The sequence below is a fragment of the Amphiprion ocellaris genome, chromosome 4 (genome assembly GCF_022539595.1).
Source record: "Amphiprion ocellaris isolate individual 3 ecotype Okinawa chromosome 4, ASM2253959v1, whole genome shotgun sequence".
Lineage (NCBI taxonomy): Eukaryota > Metazoa > Chordata > Actinopteri > Pomacentridae > Amphiprion > Amphiprion ocellaris.
Genome location: NC_072769.1, coordinates 22,992,518 through 23,003,196, shown reverse-complemented (window position 1 = coordinate 23,003,196; position 10,679 = coordinate 22,992,518). Strand labels below are relative to the sequence as shown.

Here is a 10,679-nt window from a genome sequence, read left to right as displayed (position 1 = left end):
TCATCAAATCATGCTTCATTTGTGCAAACCCCTACCTTTGTAAGATTTTTAAACAATTCATGAACTCTGTCCCATGTTTGTATAAATTATCAGTTATGTAAGAAAAAAAATCAACTCTTTCACATTTTGAAATGAATCCTATCACATTAGTTCTAATCACCAGCATTTTTCACCAGCATTGCAACATTTTTAAAAGATCATAAAAACAAATCATTACATGTTTTCAACAAATTATTTTTCACATTTTTGTGTAATGGCACAGTGTTTTGAATGACAACATATGTCACCTCTTTCTCTGTCTGTAAATGTGTGTTAGTGGGAAGCCTGGCATTGCAGAGCTTATCATGTCTTACCTTTACCTTGCAGCTCACACTTCAGATGGTTCAGTTTCCCAGTGATGTCCGTTAAAAATGCCAGGGCAAGAATCCACTCAGTGTCCTCAAGCAGCAAGGTGTCTTCCCCTTTGGATTGCATGAACTCTTTGATTTCGGCCAAAAGTGACAAAAAACGCTGCAAAACTGGTCCCCTGCTGATCCATGGGGTTTCTGTGTGTAGTAACAGGTCACCATGTTCAGCTAACAGCTCCTCCAGCAGCACCTTCAATGTCCTGGTTGTCTGGCTTTGGAGCCATTTATGATCTTCAGGACACGAGTCATCACATGATCAAATCCAGCCACTTTTGTACATACATATGTCCAGCTGGTGAATGATGCAGTGGTAATGTAGGAATGTTGGGAAGTCTGGATCACCTCTGCATCATACAATGAAGCCTGTGTTCCAGTTTAACTTGTGATCAGGTTAACTGGCGATAGTTTCCGTCTCCAGATGATTCGTCCGCAGATTCGTCACGATCAGACCTGGATTTACGTGAAATAAAGATACCAGATAAAGAAGACCTCGCCGAAAAACGTCGGCATCACTACTTAATAAAGTCTGTATCCATGTGAATATTATCTACAGACAGTAAAAAGAAATGTGCGGGCCGAAATAAAAAACACGTATTTTTCAAGTACGGTGAGAGGATTCGAAACCACGTAATCCAGCGATAAAATTATAAGAGCACCGTTTTACTCGTTGTGCTACCGATCAGCTCGACAAGTGTTCTGCTTCATCCATATGGATCACTGTCATTCTGTCAGGTGTTTAACACCTGGTGAGTGTTCAGGAAACACGTCCATGTCAACTGGGGATAATCACAACTTAACACAGGCTGCATGGTTAAGAACGATTCAGAAAACTATTTATTGTCTCACCAAGAAAACCCACAACACAGAAGCACGTCCACTGCTGTGTTGTGTGTTAGTTTGTGTGTTCAGTGGAACAGATCCAGAGCAGAACTTCTGGTTTAACTCGGGTTTGTTCTCAGAAACACTCAGACCCTCAGCAGCCTCCCATCAGAACAACACGCGGCACGACATTAGCTTTATTTGCTAAAATGCATCGGAACAAACTGAGACCGCGTTGTCAAAACTAGTCACTCAGAAAACAATAAAAACTCGTTCAGTCATCCAAAGTCCCTTAACGTCATTTGTGTGCGACACAAACGCAACATAACGGAGGCGATGGTTCACCTGCTGCTCGGTCTGTGGCTTTCTCTCAGATTCAAAGTAATAGAAAAGTCGGAGAAAGCTGAGAGCGGTGAGTCGAAACACTCAGGAGACACTCAGGAGAGTTTGGGAGGGGATGCAGCAGTATCAAGCTGAAGACAGGAGGATATGAACGAGACGACATATGAGGTAAGCTAATGCTAGTTCGCTAGCTATCGTGTATCAGTCCTGTGAACGACCCTGTAATGGCTGCTGTTTGTCGCTATTAGGTATTAAAATATGTATGCTGTGTATGTGTTTCAGATGCTCTCTTATGAGACTTCATGGGATTTACCTGAAGCAGCAGCACATGAGCCTGCAGTGGCACAAGGTGTAGAGGAGGAGGACAAAGATGTACAGGATGCACCGATGCAGTACATGCCATGCAAAAGTTAAGTTATTCTTCTTGTTATACTTCTGTTTGTCTGTCCCCGGACCGCTATTGTTTTCTTTAATGCAATTCTGACAATAAACTTTTGTACCTTTTGCAGATGTGTCTATTGTTTTATTTGTGAAGGTTATCAAGATTACATGACAAATTAAACACCAAAACGTTAAAACAGCTGTTTTAAGAATATTCCAGTTTGATAAATCAGTGTTGCTTTGGTGTAATTCAGTCAACGGAATTATGAACCATAAAGGAGTTTGTGTTAAAACATGTTAAATCCCATTACACATAAATGCATTATTAGGGAATACAGAACTGTTTGGTTCAGACTGTTGACTCTTTCCCTACCAGTGTCTTAACAGACAAAATGAAAAGTTATGATGCAATCACATAAGTCACAAAATAGTTTATTAGTCAGCAGCAAAATCAAAACTATTTACAATGTGCAAAGTACAAACTGTGGTGGGCCTGTCCTACAGTGGAGGGCTAAAAGTAAAACTATATACAACTAAATCTCAAGTCTCTGGGAGGTGGACTCGCTGGCTGCCCACTACCTGCACCAGCTGCCCCAGTACACCCAGGAACGACTGGTTGAAGGCAGCATTCTGGGCCATCTCCTCCCACTGCAAGGCCGCTTCATTCTCTCTTGCCTCGCTGAGGAGCAACCAAATGTTCTCATCATGCTGGGCACGGTTCCACTCCTCCTCAGCCTGCATCTCCACAAGTATGCTAGGAAGATCCAATTTTCTGTTGCCCCTTTTCCTCTTGCCTAGACCAAAGACAGAAAAGTGATCAGAATCACCTTTAATGGCCAAGTAAGTACACAACATACAAGGAATTGGTTTCGGCTGTTGGTGTCACACTAGGGATATGGAAAAGAATAATAAAAAATAAAGAAACTATAGAAAGAGGAACAGGGAGGAAAAAGAAATAGCAAAATTAAATAAAACAATATATACAGAAATTTAGAGCTAGACTGGAATAAACACATTAGCAAAACGATAATTGCTATAAACACAGTAGTGCAAAAAGCAGAGAATGCTGTTCATGGTGAAAAAAATGCTGTACATGTCCACAGGAATACTGACTATTGTACAGGTGTGTAGGAATGGCTCAGCTGTTTATTTAGCTGTCCATTGATTTTCAATCATGATCATGTCTTTGATTGTTTTACTTTAATAAATTTTTGGCACTCTTTACTTTAACTGAAGCACAAATAGTATCTCCTCCACCACAACTAAAAACAACGTGGTGTGAGCTTCATTTCATCTTGTGCACATTTTGGAGTTGCTAAGAACAGCTGTGTTTTCTTACTTCTATGTATATTTTCATCCAGTCATTCAGTTTCACAGCTACCTAGTGACTATAAGAAGAATGGTTGCAATACTACATTGCACGAGAAAGTAAATTAATTATAGTGACTTGCTTGTTAAGTCAATGGAAAAAAATGCAGCTGCATCTGTTCTGTTTATGTGTCACTGTAGCTACATGTAGCTTTCATCAGGCGTTCCTGAGCTGGCTGCTGCACAGTTTGCATTTACACCTGCCTGAATTCTTGGTCGTTGGTCTCGCTGTTCTGATCATGCTTGCAGGCATTTACACCTGTAGTAATAATAATAATGCGAAAATCAACCATGCTCTCTGTTTACCGTGTCTTACCAGTGATAAGACGTTGCTGTTACGTGCTGGAGGTTGCTGTTGACAGGGTCGGTGTCCGAGTTGGTACTGGTGTCGAAGCTGGTGCTGGAGAGGAACCGCTGCTGGTGGTGGAGAGGAGGCAGGGGAGCTGGGGGCTCCGCGACGGAGGTGGAGTAGGCTTTGTACGTGGAAAGGATTCTTGAACAGAAATAAACACTCACCCTAAGTACATGAAAAACACGACATTGTAACTTGTGAAAAAAATAAACCTGTACGACCACTACCTTAGTTCGTCATGCTGACTGATGTATTAGATTCTGAGAGCTAAACGTCAGAAACAGCAGCACGAAATACAAGCGGAGCACGGAGTTAGCGCTGATGGCTAACTAGCTAGCGCCGATGGCTAACTAGATACGCTGATGGCTAACTAACTAGCTTATTGTCTGCTACAGGAGACAACAACGTTACTTTCTAAATATACTTGTTTGCTTAAAAGAACCTCGCCACCAATTGGATATATGATGTAAAAGTTTCCTGAAGTCACAAAACACTCACCGTCCTCGAACGTCTCCAATAATGCAGCAGCTGAGTCTCCCTCTTGTTGCTCGCCGGTGCAGTGCCAGTAAATAGCTTCTATTAAACCTCTTCCAACACCTCCTGGTTGACCCACACCGGCCGCTGTGGTCCTTGGTGGACCGATAGTTACTTTTGAGCTTTTTCAGCTTCTCCCTACACTGCTTCTGTCCTCTTTATATACAGTCTACTGTATACGTGGGTGGCCATCCGCTCTGAGACCTCCTGATAAACTTTCTATGTCCAGCTCCCTCTGTATTCTTTGGTCCGCCACCAAAGACAGAAAAGTCTCGACCTCTTCATTCACCCACGGTACAGGTCTGGCTGTCATATTAAAATTATGAAGAACAGAGAGTTCCGTGAAGAGCAATGCACACCGTCGCTGTTTAATTTTTTTTAAATGTCGGTTTTGTTTTCGTGCTGGAGTCGCTCTCGTGTGTCGTCACTCCCTGGTCCAATCAGTGGCCTGCACTTCTGTCCAATCAGTGGCCTGCACTATGTAGACGTCACATCTCGGCTCACTTCATCTCGCTTGGAACCTCAGCCGAGAAGGTACGGAAAATCGTGCCTGATACCATGCACTAATCCATATGGAAACGCTCGCAAACAAAGACGAGCCCAGCCGCACCGCGCCGAGTAGGTGCTTGTGGAATCGCGGCTTAAGTCCCGGGTTTTTCCTGTCCGTAGTGCGTATTTGCCGACGCAATAGTCGCCCCGCAATACGACACATACATTTATCTTTCACTGTCGTGAAAAATAACTCTTCCTCCCAATCGCCGTGAAAATAGTGTTTTCTCTTTCACTTCTCTGTCATGTTTTGGGGGGTAAAAACCACATCTAACTTCCCAAAGAGTCTGCACCCGGACGCGTCAGCAGAGTGACGTGTGGTTTGGCATGCGCAGTGAACTTTGACTCGGACAAGGTCAAAGTTCATTTACACAGAAGACATTTTTGTTTTTTAAATAAATGATAATAAATATTGTAATTTAAAATCTGCATTAATGTAAGTATTTTTGATTTAAAAAGAACAGCAACTATAATTTTTTATAAGGAATTTCATGGTGACTAGTGTTACTTTTAGAACGTGTGGTGGGCAACTCACATGGTCTCTGCGGGCAACCAGGCGCGGGCGCCGTGTTGGCTACCCCTGCCCTATGGAGATATTCCATTAAAAATCAGCCATATCCAGCTAGAATAGTTATTTAGCACATTAACAATGTCTAGGCTGTATTTCTGATTCATTGAATGTTATCTTAAATAAGGACATTTCTAAGTGACCCCAAATTTTTGAATGGTGTGTATATGTTTGTTTTGATCCATGTTGTGCATTAGAGCAGTAGTGATAGAAAAAATATTTTTCTTTAAAAGTCCAAACTAAATTTTTCTTTTAAAAGGAAAGAAAATCTCATCCAGGCGACATTGGACCCATGTTGTGCATCAGTTGGTCAAAAATGACCCGGTGAGGTCATTTTCTTGCAATATCTTTGTAATGACAAGTTTTTATCACTTCATTTTCCAGCTATTCCTCAAAAAATATGTTTTTTATATCATAACATTTACATTTTTAAGTTACCTTTTATACTTTTAAAGAAATTGTAATATTTGTATTACTACCGCAAGCTCTTTATCACTGATAATATCATACAAGAGGGAGGGAGTGCAGCAACAGCTGGAGGAAAAGAGTGAAAAAATGTCAACAAAAAAATGGATGTTGACATTCTTCTACTGCTGTTCTGTGTAATATTCTTCTTTTTCAATTATCAAAATATTCAAAATTTGTTATAAAGTGAAAATTAAACATATTTCAAACATGGAATCATTCTTGTGTGGACAGAAATATGATACAAGCAATAATACAAATTATTATTCTCAACCAAAATGACAAAAATGGTACAAAAACATACTGATTCTTATACTTATACTTATCCTTTTTGACCCACTTATAGAAGAGTGTAGGGTTCCAAACACTGGAGTATCTAAGGGTCAAGTGGATTTTACTAATATTTGGTTATCCCCATTTTATCAGCTATTACTATCACAAAGGAAACCACGAGCACCCGCATGCACAGTGCGTGTACAGAGGTTAAGGGTAGTTGCGTAACGGCAGCGTGGCTGCAGTCGGCTGTGGTTCCGCCTCTCTTTTAACATGTTGGTCTGGGGGATGAAGCGATTCCAGCGGGGCTCGGCTCTGAAGCTGCCCGGGGACGCGCAGAGGTCAGCGGGTTCGCAGCCTCAGTCTTCCCGGTGTCCTTAAAGACGGGTCATGTGACCCCGCCCCTCTGACGTCCTAATGCAAACCATATCCGTTTTCAGCGCTTCAACACAGTCAAGGTAGCGTCAGTGAACCAGCGCGCACAAGCGAACATGGAAGGAGGCTTTTCACAACAAAAGAGGACAGTTCTGAGGCTTTGATACTCAAACGGACACTACCGTTTTCTAAGTTTGGGGCCACTTAGAAATCTCTTTATATGTGTCCCTGGTATAGAGCAATTTGAACTCATTGAGAGCAACTTCAGCTAATTTAGAGCGACTTTAATATATAACAACTTTAACTAAAAATGTCAACTTTAGCTAAAGTAGGGCAACTTTAACTCATTTTTGAGCAACTTTAAATATTTTAGAACAACTTTATTCCATATACACTCCCATTCAAAAGTTTGGGGTCACTTAGAAATGTCCTTATTTTTGAAAGAAAAGCAGTTTTTCCAATGAAGATAACATTAAATGAAACAGAAATCCAGTCTAGACGTTAATGTGGTAAAGGACTATTCTAGCTGGAAATATCTGATTTTTAATGGAATATCTACATAGAGGGCTGCACAGTGGCGTAGTGGTTAGCACTTTCGCCTTGCAACGAGAAGATCCCTGGTTCTTCCTCCCACAGTCCAAAAATATGCTGAGGTTAATTGATTACTCTAAATTGCCCATAGGTGTGAATGTGTGAGTGCTTGTTTGTCTATATATGTAGCCCTGCGACAGACTGGCAACCTGTCTAGGGTGTCCCCTGCCTTCACCCGAGTCAGCTGGGATAGGCTCCAGCCCCCCCCCCCCGTGACCCTAGTGAGGATTAAGCGGTGTATAGATAATGGATGGATGGATGGATATCTACATAGAGGTACAGAGGAACATTTTCAGCAACCATTACTCCTGTGTTCTAATGCTACATTGTGTTAGCTAATGGTGCTGAAAGGCTAACTGATGATTAGAAAACTCTTAAGCAATTATGTTAACACATGAATCAAAGCGTCAGTTTTCATGGAAAACATGAAATTGTCTGGGTGACCCCAAACTTTTGAACGATAGTGTATATACTCAGACATCCTACACATCATAAGTCAGAGCTCTCATATGGTAACACTACACCTATTTTATCCACATTAAGATTTTGAAGTTAGGGTGAGCATGTTCTGCTTCTGTCGCCTGGCCTGGTATCTTCTGCATGTCCTACCTTGACAAATCCTGAACCTATAGACGGCACGACCCTCTGAACATATAAACAGTGTCCCAGGAATTTCAATTCCATAGTGGCTGCTCTGATAGAAATGCAGGTGGAGAAATTGAGTTTCTCAAAAAGTTCCTGTTGCCTGGTAGTAACTCATTTTTAAACATGAACAAAGTTCTTTTAAGATGTATTTTACGAACACTGGGCTGCACAGTGACTCAGTGGTTAGCACCGTTGCCTCCCAGCTAGAAGATTCACATCCTGGCCTGGGATCTTTCTGTGTTGAGTTTGTATGTTCTAACTGTACATGCGTGGGTTTTCTCCGGGCTGGATCAATGTTCTGCTTTTTGTGTCATTGGTAGTATAGTTTTAATCCATACATCCAATCATTATCTATACACCGCTTAATCCAAATTAGGGTCATGGGGGGCAGGAGTCTATCCCAACTGACTTAGGGTGAAGGCAGGAGACACCCTGGACAGGTCACCAGTCTATCACAGGGCTACATAGAGACAATCACACTCACAATCACACCGAAGGAAAATTTAGAGATATTAATTAACCTCAGCATGTTTTTGAACTGTGGGAGGAAGCCGGAGTACCCAGAGAAAACCCACACATGCACAGGGAGAACATGCAAACTCCATGCAGAAAGATCCCAGGAAAACCGAAACATGAACCGAGGATCTTCTAGCTGCAAGACGGCAGTGCTAACCACCACGCCACTGTGAAGCCGTCCAAAAACCTGCTGGTGACTTGTCCAGATGTCTCTTGTCTTCACCCTAAGTCAGTTGGGATAGACTCCAGCCCCCCATGACCCTAATGAGGATTAAGCGTGTATAGATAATGGATGGGGTGACTGGGTGTTCTCTGCAACAAGCTTTGATTTTTTTCCGTCCTAACTTTTAGATGTATATTTTAGTGTGTTTCATTGCTATTTATTTTAATTGTTTTATTGTATATTTTACTGCTGTCTCTGTTATAAGTTATTGTATTGCTTTAAAGTTTTCACTGTGAAGCACTTTGGTCACCCTTTGGGCTGTTGTAAAGGGCTGTAAAAAATACATTTTGACTGATTGATTGACCATCATTTTTAAAAATTTGTATTTGCATTAAAAAGTGTTAAATCATAGACCATTAATGAGCGCCTTACACCACTTTTATTTTGAAATCCTCCCGCAGCAGTGTGACAGTGTAACGTGCGCGCACTGACGCTCAGCCTGTGGGATTATTCGTAAACTCAAGTGCCCCCCAATCCTCCGAGAGAACTCTGCAACTGTTGTTACAGCTGACACACTTCCCGTTTGGACCAGGTCAGTCACTTACCGCTGCTTTCTGCACCTTTAAAGAACCCTGGAACATGTAGGGAACCTCTGCGTAACCAACAACAACAACAACAACAACCAGCCACACAGTGACAGCACACAAACCACATCCAGCAGCGCGGATCCACGCCCTCCATCTCTCTCTTTATGTCTCCAAAAAAAGTGGTTTTAACGCGCGGAGCCGGTGCACCGAGAGTCCTGTGTGGTTGTTTGTCCCGCATAGAGGAGCTCTGCTGCAGCAGGCCGGTAAACTTTATTAATAAAGCTCTAGGGGGGAGAGATGAGGGCTTTTATTCTCCCACCCTCTCATCTCTAAAACGGTAGGCTTGTGCACCAATGGAGGGGAGGGAGAGGCATGAGCAGGAGGAGGAGGAGGAGGGGGTGTTTTACAGTTCTACAACCATCTTTTCTGTCCCGTTTATCCGCCATACAGGCCAGCAGCTCCGCACCACTGTCAACTAACTTCCTGCATGCGGCTGTAGGTTCAACGGGGTTTCGGGGCTGAGCGGCCGCCGCTGCCGTCCATGCGTGATCCCCTGCTCTCCCCTCCGTGGATGGTGCGGAATAATATCATCTGGAGAGGCCGAGGCCGACATTTTACCCCGGTCCGGAGGAGCCTTAACTCCGAGGGGACATCCGAGGACACGCGTTGAGGTAAAGCCAGTCTCTTGAGTTTTACGCATTTGGGCAAATAAATAAAGTTTAACGACTCAGAAGTCACAGTACGTTTAGAAACCATGTCCAGGAAAAAAAAAACGTGCGCTTTTAATGGTGTCCTATGATACAAAAAAATGGCCACTTTCACATGGATACAGCAGCATGCGTGACACACACTTGATATTTTTAATATTCAAACATTAATTGGAAAGAGTGGGCTACTCCTGAATGTCGGCTTTATTTCCAAACCGGTGCGCAATTCCACTTTATACAGCCTTCTTTCTACTTAAAGCTACACTATTCCACTGTATTTACCATATTTTTGCGTGCACACAGGCGGATAACATTACAGGCTTTTTTGTTTGTTTAACAGCCAAACTGTGCAGTTTCACGGTGATAAAGCTGCATTTTGCACCGAGTAGAAGTTGCCTCGGCCTGCAGGCTAAAACTACCAGCAGCACCTGCAGGTGGACGAACAGCAGCCAAAGTTGTTCTGCGGTTTATTCTTCGCCTCAACTTAACTGAAGTCCGAGGCGGTGTTGGTCAGGAAAAAGCAGCCGTTCCACCTGGATGCAGCTGGAGCCGCTGCGGCCGATCCACATGCTCACAAATCGGCCGTATTAACAATTAATATTGGACATCCGGTGGCAGTGCCAGCTGCGCCCCATTTTTATTGTTGTCTGTGCGCTGAAAGGATCCCTGTTGTCTCGGCTGGATACTCCTCGAAGCGTGGTGGCCGCTTTTTGGTAAGAATTTACGCGTTATTATTTTTTTTTAAAAAAAACCCTAAATAAAGTAGAAATGCAGGAGATGAGAATGTGCAGCGGGAAGCAGAGCGGAGGGGCTGGATGTGGAAGCGCGGCTCCTCGGCTCGCCGTGCCATGCGGGACACACTGCTGGCTGCCACCATGGCACCTTCCCTTCGTGCTCTGGCTCTGCTGCTGTTCATTCCAGCTGTGCGGACACCGTCGTGCCCCATCGGCTCGCTCGCACCGATCGGTTCATGGCCAAATTGAAAGCTTTATTGTGGGGGGATATTGTGGACGCGCACCGGAGGGACAGGGAGCGAG

The 10,679-nt window shown here is 43.2% G+C and overlaps 1 protein-coding gene and 1 long non-coding RNA gene across 10 annotated transcripts in view; one reads left to right on the top strand and one right to left on the bottom strand.

Annotated features, from left to right (window-relative positions):
• Window positions 1-2,365: 2,365 nt before the first annotated feature.
• On the bottom strand, window positions 2,366-6,942 carry LOC129348676 (uncharacterized). 2 transcript variants are annotated; one of them, XR_008601304.1, is made up of 3 exons: window positions 4,168-6,942; window positions 3,634-3,810; window positions 2,366-2,743 (listed from the first exon to the last, which is right to left on the bottom strand). It is a non-coding gene; the product is annotated as an uncharacterized LOC129348676 (long non-coding RNA). The 2 variants fall into 2 exon arrangements; XR_008601303.1 differs by having other exon boundaries at window positions 3,634-6,942.
• A 1,865-nt stretch (window positions 6,943-8,807) lies between these two features.
• Window positions 8,808-10,679, top strand: part of LOC111567268 (CREB3 regulatory factor-like) — a 46,463-nt gene continuing 44,591 nt past the window's right edge. For 3 of the 8 annotated variants that reach the window (XM_035947232.2, XM_023268258.3, XM_023268256.3), the window contains exons 1-2: window positions 8,808-8,940; window positions 9,386-9,606. The gene's annotated coding sequence lies outside the window, so the exon portion shown is untranslated. The other 5 variants (XM_035947225.2, XM_023268257.3, XM_035947224.2 and 2 more) reach the window with 5 other exon arrangements.